The 14,533-nt window shown below is 50.8% G+C and overlaps 1 protein-coding gene across 5 annotated transcripts in view; it reads left to right on the top strand.

The window, feature by feature from the left end:
- Positions 1 to 14,533, top strand: part of SYT2 (synaptotagmin 2) — a 120,278-nt gene that overhangs the window by 46,104 nt on the left and 59,641 nt on the right. For 2 of the 5 annotated variants that reach the window (XM_074033105.1, XM_065539691.2), the window contains exon 2: positions 5,784 to 5,878. The exons of the other annotated variants lie outside the window; for them this stretch is intronic. The gene's annotated coding sequence lies outside the window, so the exon portion shown is untranslated. The remainder of the gene's footprint in view (positions 1 to 5,783; positions 5,879 to 14,533) is intronic. 5 annotated transcript variants of the gene reach the window in all.

The raw sequence follows: 14,533 nt of genomic DNA, 5'->3' as shown, positions 1-14,533 counted from the left end.
TGTTGTTATTGTCGCCCTTTTCCTCCTCATCACTTTCATCCCAGGGACAAGTTCATTACCCTCTTAGAAGGCAGCAGAGTTTCTTAGAAGACTGTAGGAAGAATAAGGGCAGAATATACATAAATAAATTATTTTAAATTGAAATTAAAAACTTAAATAGGCACACCATAGAATGGCATACTACATTCAATAATGAAAAGAATGAACTCCTCTTACCTGTAATGATATGAATGAATCTTAGAATAATTATGCTGAGAAGTTCGGGCGTGATCCCAGCACTTTGGGAGGCCGAGGCAGGCAGATCACCTGAGGTCAGGAGTTCGAGACCACCCTGGCCCACATGGTGAAACCCCATCTCTACTAAAAATACAAAATTTAGCTGGGCATAGTGGTGGGCACCCTGTAATCCCAGCTACTCGGGAGGCCGAGGCAGGAGAATTGCTTGAACTCAGGAGGCAGAGGTTGCAGTGAACCAAGATCGCACCTTTGCATTCCAACCTGAGCGACAGAGTGAGACTCCATCTCCAAAAAAGAATAATTATGCTGAGTAAAAGGAGCCATCCCAGAAGAGTGCATCCTGTAATGATTCCATTCGTGTAAGAATTTCAAACAAGCAAATTTGACGATGAACCAAATCAGAGGTTACCTGGGGCTGGGGATGATAGGGGCTGAGTGCAAAGAGGCACAAGGAAATGTTTTAAGGTGATGGAAATGTGCTGTATCTTGATTGGGGTGGTGGGAAAGTGCATATACACTTAACAAAATTAATCAAACTGCATACTTAAAATGTGGATATTTCATTATATGTATGTATTATAATTCAATGAAGCTGATTGGAAAACGTAAAATGAGGCCAGTGATGGAGACTGGAGCCTTGTTGCTGTTGTGTGCGTGCAGGAAACCCAAGTGGGATGGCAGTGAGCCACCTTCCTCCTAGTTAAGGATGAACCAGAATGAGAGGCGTGAGCTTGGACTTCACAAGAGCCTCGTGGACTGTTAGAAAGAGGGTCTTGGAATCTCTTTCCTCCCTGTACATGGGAGGGTCCTCCCTCTACCCCTCTCAACATTCATATCCTCTGTTTGGGGAAGCCAGGGTTCAGGCAGTGGTTGAGCCTGCCTTTCCTTACCTGTGTTGCAAAGAGAAGACAATGACTTGAAGGTAGAAGAGCATGCAGCAAGGCAGCTGACATCCCCAGTGCTGCCTCGTTGCAGATTCCAGAGGGCACTGTGCTCGTGGAATCCTGGAGTTTTATAACTTGGCTGACCTTACATCCAGGGGAGGAACTTCTTGGATCCCAAGCCCTTCCAAAAGTTAGTGTAAACCCAGAAAAAGGAGCATCTGTTCTTCTAAGAGCCCAGCAGACAGAGCAGCCAGATCCCCAGAGCATCCCAGGCATAGTGAGTGCATCCAGAGCTGCCCCATGGTCTTCCTGTCCCTTCTCCTATAGCCCTGTCTTCCTGCCATCTCCTACAGCCCTGCAGCTTGAGTGGAAGTTCCTTAGCCAGCCTCAGAGGAGATAATGTCTGGAATTGCTTTAAAATACTCCAGAAGAAAAAGTGTGAGGGGGGAAGAAGTAAAAGGAGATTGTGGAATATTCTTATATATTGAAGTTGGGTGACGAGCACATGAGGCATATTATACTCACCTTTGTACCTATGTGTAAGTTTGAGGATATATTCATAATAAAAGATCTATTTAAAAGGTTGCCGCTGAGGTTTCGAAGTGGAGTAAACAGAAACACAGTGGTGCCGTGGACAGACACAGGGGATTCAGGAAGAGGAGCCAGTTTGGAGGCAAAGGTTTTTGGAGTTTTCTCGGGGAAGTATTGTGTACTTGGTGCAGTTGGTAACACCCAGCAAACTGGAAAGAGGAGGCCAGGGCCAGGAGCAAGGCTGAACTGTTGGCGTGGCAACTGAATGTCCATGCTAGAATGGCTGCCCATAAAACTTGCTATCCCAGAGCCCTTAATGCTGAAGGTAATGACCTCTGCATCCCTTGGTTCTCCCTCTGAGAAGATTGAACGCCTTGCTTTCCCTGGGGTGAAGGTTGGCTGGCTTGAGTTCCCTTTCTTGGTAGCCATGAAAGGGCCTCCCGTGTGTTGGGCTGATACTTTGATTGCTGTCCCTTGCCCCACATACTCATAATCCCAGGAAAACTTCCAGAAAAGAGGACTCATGATGATGCCAAGAGAGGTTAAGTGACTGTTCACACTGCTAAGCATATCCAAGGAGTTAGTACTGCAGCCTGCTACTGCTTCTCTCCTCTGGGAAAGAACGAGCTCATTTCCCCTTCAAAGCCCCAGTCAATTCTCCATTATTATTACCAACAATTTACTATGTGCCTGGGACTTTGCAAATCAATTCTGTACACATTATTTTTAATCCTCAACAACATTATTAGATGGATATTAGTAACCCTCTTTTACAGGTGATGTTCCTGAGGCCCAGAGAGGTTACCTGACTTGCCCAAGGCTACTCAGGTAGTAAAGGCTCAGCTCATGATGGGACTAAGCTCTGTGTAATGCCAAAGCTTGTACCTGCAACCATAACACACAGCATCTCTTAATAAGCCTGGCACGTGCCCAGAGAAGTTGGGGATGTGTGCACTCACCAAGAGAGGATGGAATACACAGGGTCTTTCCACCCACCCAGCTCCACCCCTTGCCCCTTGGTTAATGATGTACCTGAGCTGGTGGAAGGGTAGCACTTGGCCCCGGTAGTATCTGCACTCTCATAGTCCAGGTAGACTATGGAGGAGCCCTTGGCTTCAGTGAGTTTTAGTAATTGACGTGCTGTCTTCCAGATGCTGCCCTGAGCATCATTACTAATTAGAGGGTTAACTTCCTTGCCTTGAATGTATGGGGCTCTGCCCTAGGCAGGGGGATCAATGAGTGTAATCTCTGCATCTTTAGGAAGTAGTGAGGCTGCAGAGATAGGGGAAAAACACTGGGATCTGAAGATCTGGGCATGGTTCCAATTCTGCCGCCAACTCGCATACACTTTGCCTCTTGCCGCTTCCTGGTCTTTGCCCCTGGTGTGTCCTCTGCCTGGGATGCCCTTCTTATACCACGTGGTTGGGTAATTCCTATTCTCCCCTAAAAACTCTGCTCAGCAGGCCCCCTGGCTCCCGGGCCGGTTTGGCACCCTCCTCTCTGTTCCCACCACACTGATCATCATACGTTTTACATTACATTGTGATCATATGTGTGTCTCCTTATTGGAGGGCGGGCCTCTTGTGGACAAGGATGACCACAGCGTGTCATCCTTGTATGTCCAGTGACTAGCACAGCCATGGTACCTGGTGGACTCTCAAGGTGTCTGACAAGTGAACCAATGAATGGGTAAATGCGTGCATTAATGAAGTAAATATACTAGATTTGTGATCAATTTTGAGCAAATTAGGATCTCACTCTGAGCCTCAGTTACCCCACTAACAAAATGTGGGGATTGAATCCAATGAATTTCGAAGGCCCTTTGCGCTTTAGAAACACTCCCGCAGGGGTGGAGGGAGAGGGCCAGCGCCTGCAGAGTGTTCTCTCTGAACACCTGCCCCCTTGGAGCAGAGACTGGAGTTGGCAGGCCGGTGATGGATGCAGGACTGGCATGAAAAATCGAGGCCACGGGCTGAGCTCCCCCTGCCAGGCTGTGCGAAGGCTGCTGAGTGGCACAGGGCAACCACGAGGGAATGTTATCGATGGCCTGACACCGTGTTTGGGGGATTAGCCCGTCCTCACATGTAATTATGAGGCATAGGATCATGCAAAGGGACAAGGCTACATCGGAGAAAAAAGAAATACCTTGTACTCAGCAGTGGCGATGAGTGAGCTGGGGAGGAAGGCCAAGCCATCCATCTCTTCTAGGCTGCTTCTGCATGGCATAGCCAGTAGGTGGCAAGTGATAACTGGCTGGACCCTGCACTCTGGCTTGGGATTTGGAACTGAGTGTTCCCAGGGGCAGGTGGTCCTAAGGGCTATCTCTTCCATGGCCCTTTTCTGACAGGAAGGGCTTTGCACTTAACCTTTGCATCCTGCACGGTGCCCAGCAGGAGTCAGCATTCCATAGCATTGATGGAATCAATAGATGCTCAATAAGCATGTGCTGAATGATTAAGTGACTTGAGGAAAGGGGATGTAGAAGTATGATACTGTGGCAGAAGAAGAAAAGCACTAGAGAGTCCTTAAGTCTGGATGGAAGGAAGGCTGGGGGAGAGGAAGCTTGCAATGTGCTGCAAGCACAGGGGGCCTGCATCTAACCACCTGGGAGTGACAGGTTCAGAACCATCTCTCCTTTCCTCTGGAGAAGCGCTTCTCAGAATGTGATCCACTGGTGGAACGCGGTGGTCATACCTGTAATCCCACTACTTTGGGAATCTGAAGTGGGAGGATTGCTTGAGCCCAGGAGTTCAAGACCAGCCTGGGCAAAATAGCAAGACCCCATCTCTACAAAAATATTTTTTAAATTAAAAGTGTTTAAAAATATTAAAGGTGGTCCGCTGACCACGGTGTCAGAATCTCCTGGAGCACCTGAACTGAGCTTGCTGAATCAAAATCTCTGGAGTTGGGCCTGGGAATCTGAACTTTATGGAAGTTTCCAGGAGATTTTCAATACATGTTAAAGTCTGGGAGCTATGTGGTGAAAGCTGCTGTGGAAGGGATTCCTGTGTTTCTCACCTGCTATGCTGGGGTAGTAGCAGTAACAGAAGTAGTAGCCACCATTAGCTGAGGGCATATATGCATTGTCATGTGACCCTCCCAGCAGCCTTATGAAGTATTACTTTTCCTCTTACAGATGAGGAAACTGAGGTTCTGACAAGTTATTGAACTTGCCCCACATCATACAGCTAAAAGGTAGCATAGTCAGGACCGAAGTCCAGCTCGTACATATTACACTGTACTGCTCTGCTAGTTCCTTCTGCTTTCCTGGTGAGATGTTCCCCCTTGTGGCTAACTCAGGTCCCCCTTACTGTCCTTAGAGCCCAGCGCCTTGTCCTGACCTCAGGAGGAGAGAGCTGTCACCTCAACTGGCAATGGGCATGTGCTCCAGCCTGTGTTTTGGTGGAAATGCACGAAGCAGAGGGACGGAGATTCTTGGGCAGAGAATCAGTTTGTTTTTATTGAAGGACCTCTGTGCCAAGTTCGGGTCTGGAGGTACCTCCTGCCTGGGACCCAGGGAGTTTAATGGCAGGGAGGAGAGGTCCTGCAGGTAGTAGCTCTGACCCTACCAGCCCAGCTCCCCACCCCTCACCCCTAACTTACATGTCAGCAGCTGTCACCTGCTCGACAGATGGGCCGACTGGCAGCACCTCTCCCTGGGCTGTACCCAGATTGGCTTGGCTGTGGTCTGGCTGCCCCTAAGCTAGAACCATCTGTGCCCAAGAGAGACCCAACATTAGAGGAGAAGGGCAGACGGGGCTCTCACAGCCCCTCCAGGTCATGGGGAGAGAGCTTAGGACCTTGTGATGCTCACCACCTGCTGTTCCCAAATCGGGCACCTGAGAGCCGGGACAGAGACTGCAGGGGCAGCTCTACTTCCCCTGCAAGGGGCTTTCAGAGTCTTTTCCAAGGCTAAAATGCCACTTACTGGCCAAACACTGCCAGCCCGACCACACTTGTAAGCTGTCTTTTTTTTACCACTCTCTTTCTATCAGCAGAGCACCCCCAGTGTCCTGCATGGCAGTTGGAGTCCTGGGAAACCCTCTGCTTGTTGGAAGGGAGGGGCTGAGCTGGCAGGGATAGGTCTGCCCCTGGTTCCATTCAGCCCTTCTTCTGGATTTATTTTCACAGCTGATTGAACTCATCACCTTTTTAATGAGGAAAACAGAGCTGGACTAAAAAGTTCCCTTAAAATGAAATCCAAGATCAGAAGAACAGGGACAGAGGTAACATGTGTGTAGAATTAGTTTGCTGTGCACTGGGAAAGGGGAGGGGTCCCTTCTACCAGGGAAGGCGACAGGGTGGTCAATTTCATGCCCTTCTGAGAATGCTGCAGCAGATTTGGTATTTGATACTCCAAAGTGGGAGGGGTGTTGTCATCCTCCCTCCATCCCTCAAAAAACTCATTCAGAAAGAGAGGCAGAGATTTTCTTGAGTCTAAAGGCCTCTGCCTCTGTGAAGGAGCCTTAAGCCGGATCCCCTAGGGATTGGGAAATTGAGAAGTGCTCCCATCTGGCAAGCATTTAAGTTCAATCCGTCTGTGTCCCAGCTTTTAGGAAGGGAAAATCGGCCACTTCATACTCTTTCTACCTAGACCTCCTGACTTCACCAGGAGCAGGGTTCAGGGGGCCGCACACTAGCAGGGGCAAGAGGAGGGTGCCAGCACCCTGAATCGGGAGGGGTTGACACATTTTGAGGCAATCTGGCCACTCCTTTTTTAAAGCATTTGGCTGCACATTTCCCTGGGAAATGGGGACTTTTAGGGGAAAAAAAAAAACTAATAAAAAAATCCGACCACTGCATTGCAGTGCCTCTGAGATTGGTGCAGGCTGCTCAGCTGCTGTCTGAGGCACACACACGCCACACATACTCACAGCCTGCACCTAGGCCCCCGGTCTTCTTACCCCCTCTGGCAGCTGCTGTCATAGCCTGGGGGCCAGAGGCAGGGAGGGGGCCCCAGCCATCCTGCCACCCAGCTCTGAACTGGCCCAGGACAGGATCCAAGAGGCATCAGTAGAGGCAAAGGTGGGGATTTCTGACCCAGGGAGGGGACATGTGGCCAGGCCTGGCTGGCTTCCTGGTCTGTGGCTCTGCTGCCTCTACTGCCCTTGCCACACACTCTGGTTATTGCCACCATTCAGGGCACTTTTAGCTGAAACCTGCACAGTCCCATTCCTGGCACCATCCAGTGCAGATGCCCTCATCATTTTTTCCTTTTTCTCTCCAAAAAAGGGGCCAGGAAGCTTTGTCATCCACCCACTCCAGTCTCCCAGCTTACAGAGCCATGGAATATCAGAGCCGAAAGGGCCCTAAGAGATCATCTAGTCCAATCCTTTTAGTTTATTAATAAGGAACCTCAGACCCAGAGAGGAAAGGTGACTTGCCCAAGGTCACTCAGTGAGCTCTGGGCAGAGCTGATCCTACAGTGTGGGCCCTGAGGTGGCACAGAAAGTGCTTTGAAACATGCTGAGCGAACCCAAGTGAGAGGGTCCCCAGGAAGGGGCTAGTGACTTCCTGCTGATTGAATAATGAATTCATTGATTAGCTGTTCAAGGCGGCCAAGGAGATGCAGGATCAGCATTACGTCCCCAGCAAACATACCCTGAGCTCCCCCCAGGGCCCTGGCCCCACTGTACCCCTCTGCTTTCACCCTCCAGGAGCCCTCTACCCACCTGCTGGCTTCCAGTGCTTGTCAAGGACAGTGAGAGGATCCCAGAGCTGTTGTCTGTGCTGACTGCACTCAGTTTCTGGACCCAGGTGCTGACACCAGGGGAGGGAGGAGGCCAAGCAAGGGGGGATCCCTTATATCTCTCACCCCAGGAGCCAGGATCCCCAAGGCAATCTCACAGCTCTCCAGTGTGAGGGAGGAGAGGGGAAATGCAGTGATTGCCACATCAACATTTTCCAAGTCACAGAGCTGCTCCCTGACTGCTCCCTCCCTGACTTCTCCCAGAGCCTTGTGGTAGCCCCCAGTCACTGCATGCCTTCCCTTCAAATGCCTGAGAAGCCAGGAGCAGCTTCTGTCCAGGGTCCTGACCCCACCTCCCAGGGAAATGGACTTCAGGTCTCACTGGGAGGAGAGAGAATCATAGGTGGAGAAAGAGGCCCACTTTGGATCTTGGGCATCTCTTGTAAAGGCTGCCCTGGGGACTCTTCTGGTGGGTTGCTCTAAAGACCATGGTGAACGTGGCTCTTGTGTGGGTGTGTTTGGACTGGCTGTGCCAGAGATCAGACCCAATGAAAAGGCTTCTGTGCCATGACCATGATGAGGTTGGCCCAGCCTCAGTCTGACCTGGAATTTGGACATTTGGCTCTTATGTAGGGTGTGCTGTACTTCTCTGGACATCCCATTTTAAAAAGGACACAGACAAACTGAGCCTTGCCCGGAAGAATTTGGCCAGGAGGGCAGAGGCAGTGGAAAACACTGGAACAAAAGTGGAGAGATCAGTTTGGATTAGACAAAGGCACCCAGGGAAGCCATGGTGGCTGCTTCCAGAGAGCTGGAGAGTGGTCCTGTCTTCTGAAGGGCTGGACTCTGGCAGTGGAAGCCACAGGGAGAGAGATTTTAGTTCAAGATAAGGAAGTCCACTGTAACTCTTAAAGATGTCCAAACAGTGGGAAGAGCGTAATGTGGTGGGTTGCCTGTTGCTGGAATGTTCTAGCAGAAGCTGGTTAGGGAATTCCTGCATGAAGCAGGAGGTTGGGCTGGGGATAGCTAAGTGGAAACACCAAGGAAACTTACTATGTCATGGCTGTGGCACGGGGTTGGGCCCTCCACGTATGTGTGGTATGTCAAACTTAACATGTGGTCCAGCGCATCTAAGCTTCACACCATCCTTGCCAAAAAGGGCATTATTTCCTGCTTTTATAGATGACACAATGAGCCTTAGAGAGGTTAAAGACATTTTCCTAAGGCTGTCCACTTGGGAAGCAGCAGTTGGGACTTGAACCCAGGTCTGTCTGGCTCCCGATCCCTTGGTCTTTGCACTGTACTATTCTTGGCTCCAAGTTTCAGGCTCACAGGGCCCAGACAGAGGCTTGCACCACTCCTGCTTTGAGTCTAAAATCAAGAAGATAGGGGAGCCAAAGCCCTCGGGGGCTGAGGATCTGGAGTTTTGAGAAATTTCTATTTACTTTGCAGTCCAACAGCAATGACCAGCAGGGGACCCCAGAGTTCAGCCTCTGGGTTACCCTGACCAGGCTGATGCTCCATGGCTGACTGTTCTGATTGGAGCATGTGAGCGTTTGTGCCTGTGTGCATGCATGCAAGTGTGCATATTTGCACGTGTGTGTGTGCGTTCCAAAGCCCACTCTCCCACCAGTGCTGCATGCTCACTCTTCACCCCCTTTCTCACAGGCATGGCCTGTTCACCCCCTCCTCTCTGCACACAATAAGCCACACTTTCTGGTCCTTGTTTCTTGGCCTGGGGTCACACCTGTTGCTGCTCAGACAGGGAAGCCCCCCTCTTCTACCTGGCCCAGCACTTTCTGCCCCAAGCAGGCCCACTTACTCCATGGTCACCTTGCATGTGATCACCCTTCCCTGTGTTCCTCCTGCCAGCATCACAGTGCAGCCCTGGACCAGTGGGAGGACATCAGAGATCCACATCTTCTAGTCTTTGCCACCCATGACACAGATGAAAGGTGACTGGTACTCCTGGGGTCCCTCAGACCCTCCCTTAGCCTCACAAACACATGACCATTTCTTTTAGAGAGACAGCACCTGGAAGTGAGAACATGCCAAGCAGGATTGTGCAACCCCTGCCACTCACTGCAGGACCCTAGGGACACTGTTTAACTTCTCTGAGCCCCAGTGTCCTGTTCTGGAAAATAAGGATAGGAACACCTCTCCCGCAAGGGTCACGTAGGTTTGGCACATAAAGACCCAGCACAGTGCGTAGCTAAATGGTGGTGTTCCCTTGTGCCTGAATTAATGGTCGTGTCCCCTTGTCCCTGAAGACTCTCAGGCAGTTGATCAGCTGTCGTCTCAACAGTAGATAAAGAAAATGGAAGGAACTTAAATGACTCTGAGATTAAAAAAAAAAAAAAAAAAAAAACCAGAACAAAATGACATTGTAAAAATGAGGTATGTTTCAAGTCTGCTAGGGATGAGCCTGCAGTGAATAATTCTGGGCTTCCTCAAGGCCTGTCCTGGGCTCACATCTCCGGCTGTCCGAAATGGCCACACCCTTCAACTTCAACTGCCTCCTCTAAGCAGATAACTCACAAATGTGAATCTTCAGCCCAGACCCCTCCTCTAAGCCCGCTTGCTCACCGATCTGCATGTTCAGTGACTCCACTTTGACACTTCTAAGGCATCTCAACACCCAATTCATGCTCTTACCCTCTTGTTCACACCTGGTCTGACTCTAGGGAATTATATCGCAGTGAGTGACACCCCCATTCGGCCCATAGTACAAGCCAGGAGCTTAGGAGTTGCTCTTAGTGCCCTTTCATCCTCTCCGCTCACATCCAACCCAATACCAAAGCCAGTCACTTTCTTCTCTTCTTTCTTGAACGCTCTGCCTCTTCTCCAGCAGCCTGGGCCAGCCATTAGCATCTCTCACCTGGATTATGCAGAAGCTGGTCACTCTGCCTGGAATGCACTTCCCTCCTCGCTGCCTAGTTAATTTTGACCCAGCCTTCAAGCCTCAGTTCAAGGGCCACTCCCTCCAGGAAGCGGTCCTTGAACTCCCTGAGAGGTCTGAGTCCGTCTATTTTAGAGCACCGTCCCACACTCCATAGTGCTGGTTGTAGCACAGATCTGATGTGTGTGTGTGTGCGTGTGTGTGTGTGTGTGTGTTGGGCGGGGGCAGGGGTCAATGATGAGTGTCACCTCTCCAAGTAGGAGGAACACCCCATGAGGTCACAAGCTTGTCTGCTTTTGTTCATCATTAACTCCCTGATGGATGCTGAGAACAGCATTTGACACATGAATTAAAAAAAGATTGTTGAATGGATGAATGAATTGGCAGGAGTGAGTCTGGAGTCAGGTTTTGCACTTGGGCGGAGAGGCTGGAGGAGGGCGTTCTGGTGCCTTCAAAGAAACAGGGCTGGCCTAAGTGCAGGCGCTGCAGGTGGAGGCAGCTATCACAGGCTCAGAAAGTGGGTCTGCCAGGGAGTATGGGCAGCAGAGTTGCAGTGGAGAATGTGCCTTCTTGGGTCATGTGACTAGGAAACTATTAGTCCTCGGGAGCAATTAGTTAAGTTAATTAGCCCATCCATTTAAGCAGCAGCTAAAGCAACGGGGCCTGAAGACCGTTTGGGGAAAGACACTCAATTATTTGCACCAATGTCACCCTAATTTCCCCAGTAAGCTCAGCTGTGGCTAGGCAAGGGAAGAGACTTGAACACTCAATTAATTTCCTCTGTTTGGGGCCTGGAGTGGGAGGGGTAGAGGGACCTGGGCAGGAGGGTTGGCTGAAAGCAGGCTGCCAGGGCCCTTGAAGCCCCAGTGGCCACCTTCAGACTCTGCATCTCTCATTGACCCTTCTGATCAAGACGTAAGTTTTTCAGGCCCCAGGGATGTCACTCCAGAGAGAGGATAACTTAGTCAAGGTCACACAGCAAATTAGTTCTAGGGACAGACCTAGAACCCAGGCTCCCAGCCTCTTCAACCAGGACCTCCTCTTCAAGGAAAGAAAAGAAGAGGTACAGAAATCACTGTGGTGACTCACAGAGGTCCAGCGGGTTGCAGCCATGTAGTCACACAGCATAGCTCTCCTAGAGAAGCATGCAGTGGTACTTGCCTCCATCGCGGGACACCAGCGCCCAGTCTCTGTTTCCCTGTCTGGAAAATGAGGCCAGTGTTTGTGGGGAGTGGACTTGGAGATACCACCATTCCCTATTCCCAATCTCTGGGGATGGTCTGTGGGCATACAGGTTCTGGTCTCTTTTTGACCCCCATATGAGGTCAGCAGTTAAGACAGGCATCTACTATGTGCACAGACTGTGCTTGATGCTTGGGGTGGGGTGGAGTGGGGGTAACTGCCAAGGTATGGGACAAGTCCCCTGTGGTAGTACAAGCAAAGTGACTGGAGAACAGTACCAGCCGGTGCATAGTGACATGCTGAGCTGTGTGTCTGTGAGGACACGTCAGTCAGGTGATGAGTGAGGAGATGGATTTAGGGGGCTTCGAGGGAGAACTAAAGACTCTAGGTAAGTGTGTGAACCTATAGGGAAGTATGAATCTATGCAGGAATATGAGGATGCAGATGGGCTGGAGGGTTCGGGGGTTCCATGTTGGGGACAGAGGCACGAGAGTTGAGTGATCAGGTGAGGCCATTTGGAGAAGGGCCTTTTGTCTGGGTGCAGCTGGAAAAGGTGACAATCGAGATTTTCAATGAAAATTGTGGCATGAGATGTCAAGCCGCTCATGCAAAAAGACAAGGAAAAACTTACGCCATCAGGGAGGGGCATTCTTTCCATGGGCTGCTGAGCTGGGGGACTTGCGTGAAAGGCTGGGTTGGGAGGAAATCCAAACTGTAAGGGGCGGGGCAGGGGTGGGAAGGAAAATGATATGCATCAAAGGCCAACTCAGGCTCTAGGCACTGTGCTTTAAATGGGTTATCTTAGGTGAATTGGTGATGAATGTTCCTTAAGAAAATGAAACTGGAGCTCATCTGGAGCTCAGAGAGTTTAAGTAATTAATCCAAATCACACAGTTAGCACAAGGCAGAGCCACGATTCTGGGTCTGATTTTGAATCCAGGGTCTTTCCACCAAAGCGGTCCCCTCACCCTTGGCTACATGGAGAACGACTGATGCCTGGACCCCTCCCAGGATAGCTGAGGGAGTCTCTGGGAGATGGGGCTGGGCACCTTTCCTTTAAGCTCCTCAAGTGTCTCTGTTGGGCAGAGAAGTTGAGAGGGCCCAGCAGCAAGCTGCCTCCTGCTTTGGTCCCCAGCTTCCAGCTGTTGCATCACAGGGGACTGAGTTCCTGTCGCTGTGTACTAACTCCATTACTGTCAAAGATGCAGGAGGTAGGGAAGACACATTGGTGCTCTAAAGTTGATCTGGGACAGGCCTCCTGTCCTCCTACAGAAAGGCAGGTGCCCAAATTCAAAGGGAGAGGTGAGAGATGAAGAACAGTGAGGACAGAGGCTGAATCCACTGACCCCTGCTTGTCACCCCCACCCCAGATCCATGCATGACCCCAGGAGTTCCTCTTCTACCATCACCACAAGCCTTGACGTATGTTTATTTCTCCCCAGGGAGCCATCCTCAGATGCCACTCACCCAAGGCAAAGGGACGATGGCTGTTCCCTCAACAGATGCACATGCGGCTCCTCAGGCCCCTTCCACTGGCATCAGCCACCACCAACTCTCTGCAGAGGAAACAACTCTCCCAGAGATAGTTGAATGGTTGGCTGTGATAGGCACCATTTCAGACTTGCTGTGTGACTTATTTAGACGGAGTCTCGCTCTGTCACCCAGACTGGAGTGCAGTGGCACGATCTCGGCTCACTGCAACCTCTACCTCCCGGGTTCAAGCGATTCTCCTGCCTCAGCCTCCCAAGTAGCTGGGACTACAGGCGCACGCCACCATGCCCGGCTAATTTTGTATTTTTTGTAGAGATGGAGTTTCTCCGTGTCGTCCAGGATGGTCTCGATTTCTTGACCTCGTGATCCGCCTGCCTCGGCCTCCCAAGGTGCTGGGATTACAGGCGTGAGCCACCGCACCCGGCCGCTGTGTGACTGATTTAAATATATTCTTCAGCTTTCCAATTCTGTAAACTGGGTAGAATAATATCTGAATGGAAACTTATACCTGAAGGCTTTAGGAAAAAGAAAGATTGTTTAGGAGCCTTTTGTAACTTCTTAGCTGTGAGGTAATAACTATTGATAGATAGGAATGTGCTGAGGTGGAAAGAATGAACCAGCATGTGAGTCCAATAGTCTGGAATCAAATCCAGTCACTGCCATGTGTGAGGTTCTTAACATCTTCAGAGCAAGTTTTCCTGTATGATTTATGAGTCAATGAATTCCATGTCTTCTGTCCAACCTCCTTTCTGAGCTCCAGGCCCACAATTCTAGGGGCCTGCTGGACATTTCCTCCTGGATGTGGCTCAGGCTCCCAAACTGATCATGTCCCAGGCTGATCTCCTCACTCCCACCCGCCGCTGTGCTTCCTCTCTTGGTGACTGACGTCCCCATCCTTCCCGTTTCACAAGCCAGAGATCCAGAAGTCACCCTGAACTCCTCTCTATTCCTCACGCCCACCCCCAATTAGCCACATGGTGTGGAGTCTTGTTTCTAGATGAGCACATCCATCCCTTCCTTCCCACTCCTATGGCTCCTCCATGGTGCAGACTGGTATTAGCTTTCCCTTGACTTACCGCAACACCCCCTCTCTGCCAGCGCCCTGCTTCAGGCCTTCCACTGTGCCCATTGCCTGTGTGGGCAGAAGCCCCACCCCCTTAGCCCGGCTTGCAAGGCCCTTCGCATCCAGGCTCCAATGCCCCTCCCACCCCACTCCCGGCCCCTCCTTCCCACTCTGCCCGGTGCCTCCAGGCGACGTGCCCAGTGTCCTCCTGCTTCCATGCTGGAGCACTAGATGTTCCCTTTGCCAGGAACACCGCCTTTCCTTGGGATCGGATCAGAGGTGTACTTACTTCAAGAGCCACTCAGAAGCCATCTTCTCCGACTGTTCCTTCATCCTCACCCCCGTGGAGGCTCCAAGGGCTGTGGCTCCACGGGCTTTTGTGCATACCTGCTATTTTCCCCATGCTGCACTGTTATCTGCTTATGTGCCTGTCTCCCCCAGCAAACTTCCAAACTCTTGTGGGCAGGGATTGTGTCCTACAGAACTCTGTATCCCAGGGCCAGGCAGAGTGCAGGGCACATAGTATGTATTCAGTAAAAAACATACCATAGCCAGGT

The sequence above is a fragment of the Macaca fascicularis genome, chromosome 1 (genome assembly GCF_037993035.2).
Source record: "Macaca fascicularis isolate 582-1 chromosome 1, T2T-MFA8v1.1".
Taxonomy (NCBI): Eukaryota; Metazoa; Chordata; class Mammalia; order Primates; family Cercopithecidae; genus Macaca; species Macaca fascicularis.
Note: the sequence above shows the minus strand (reverse complement) of the source record. Positions and strands in the feature narration are given on the sequence as shown.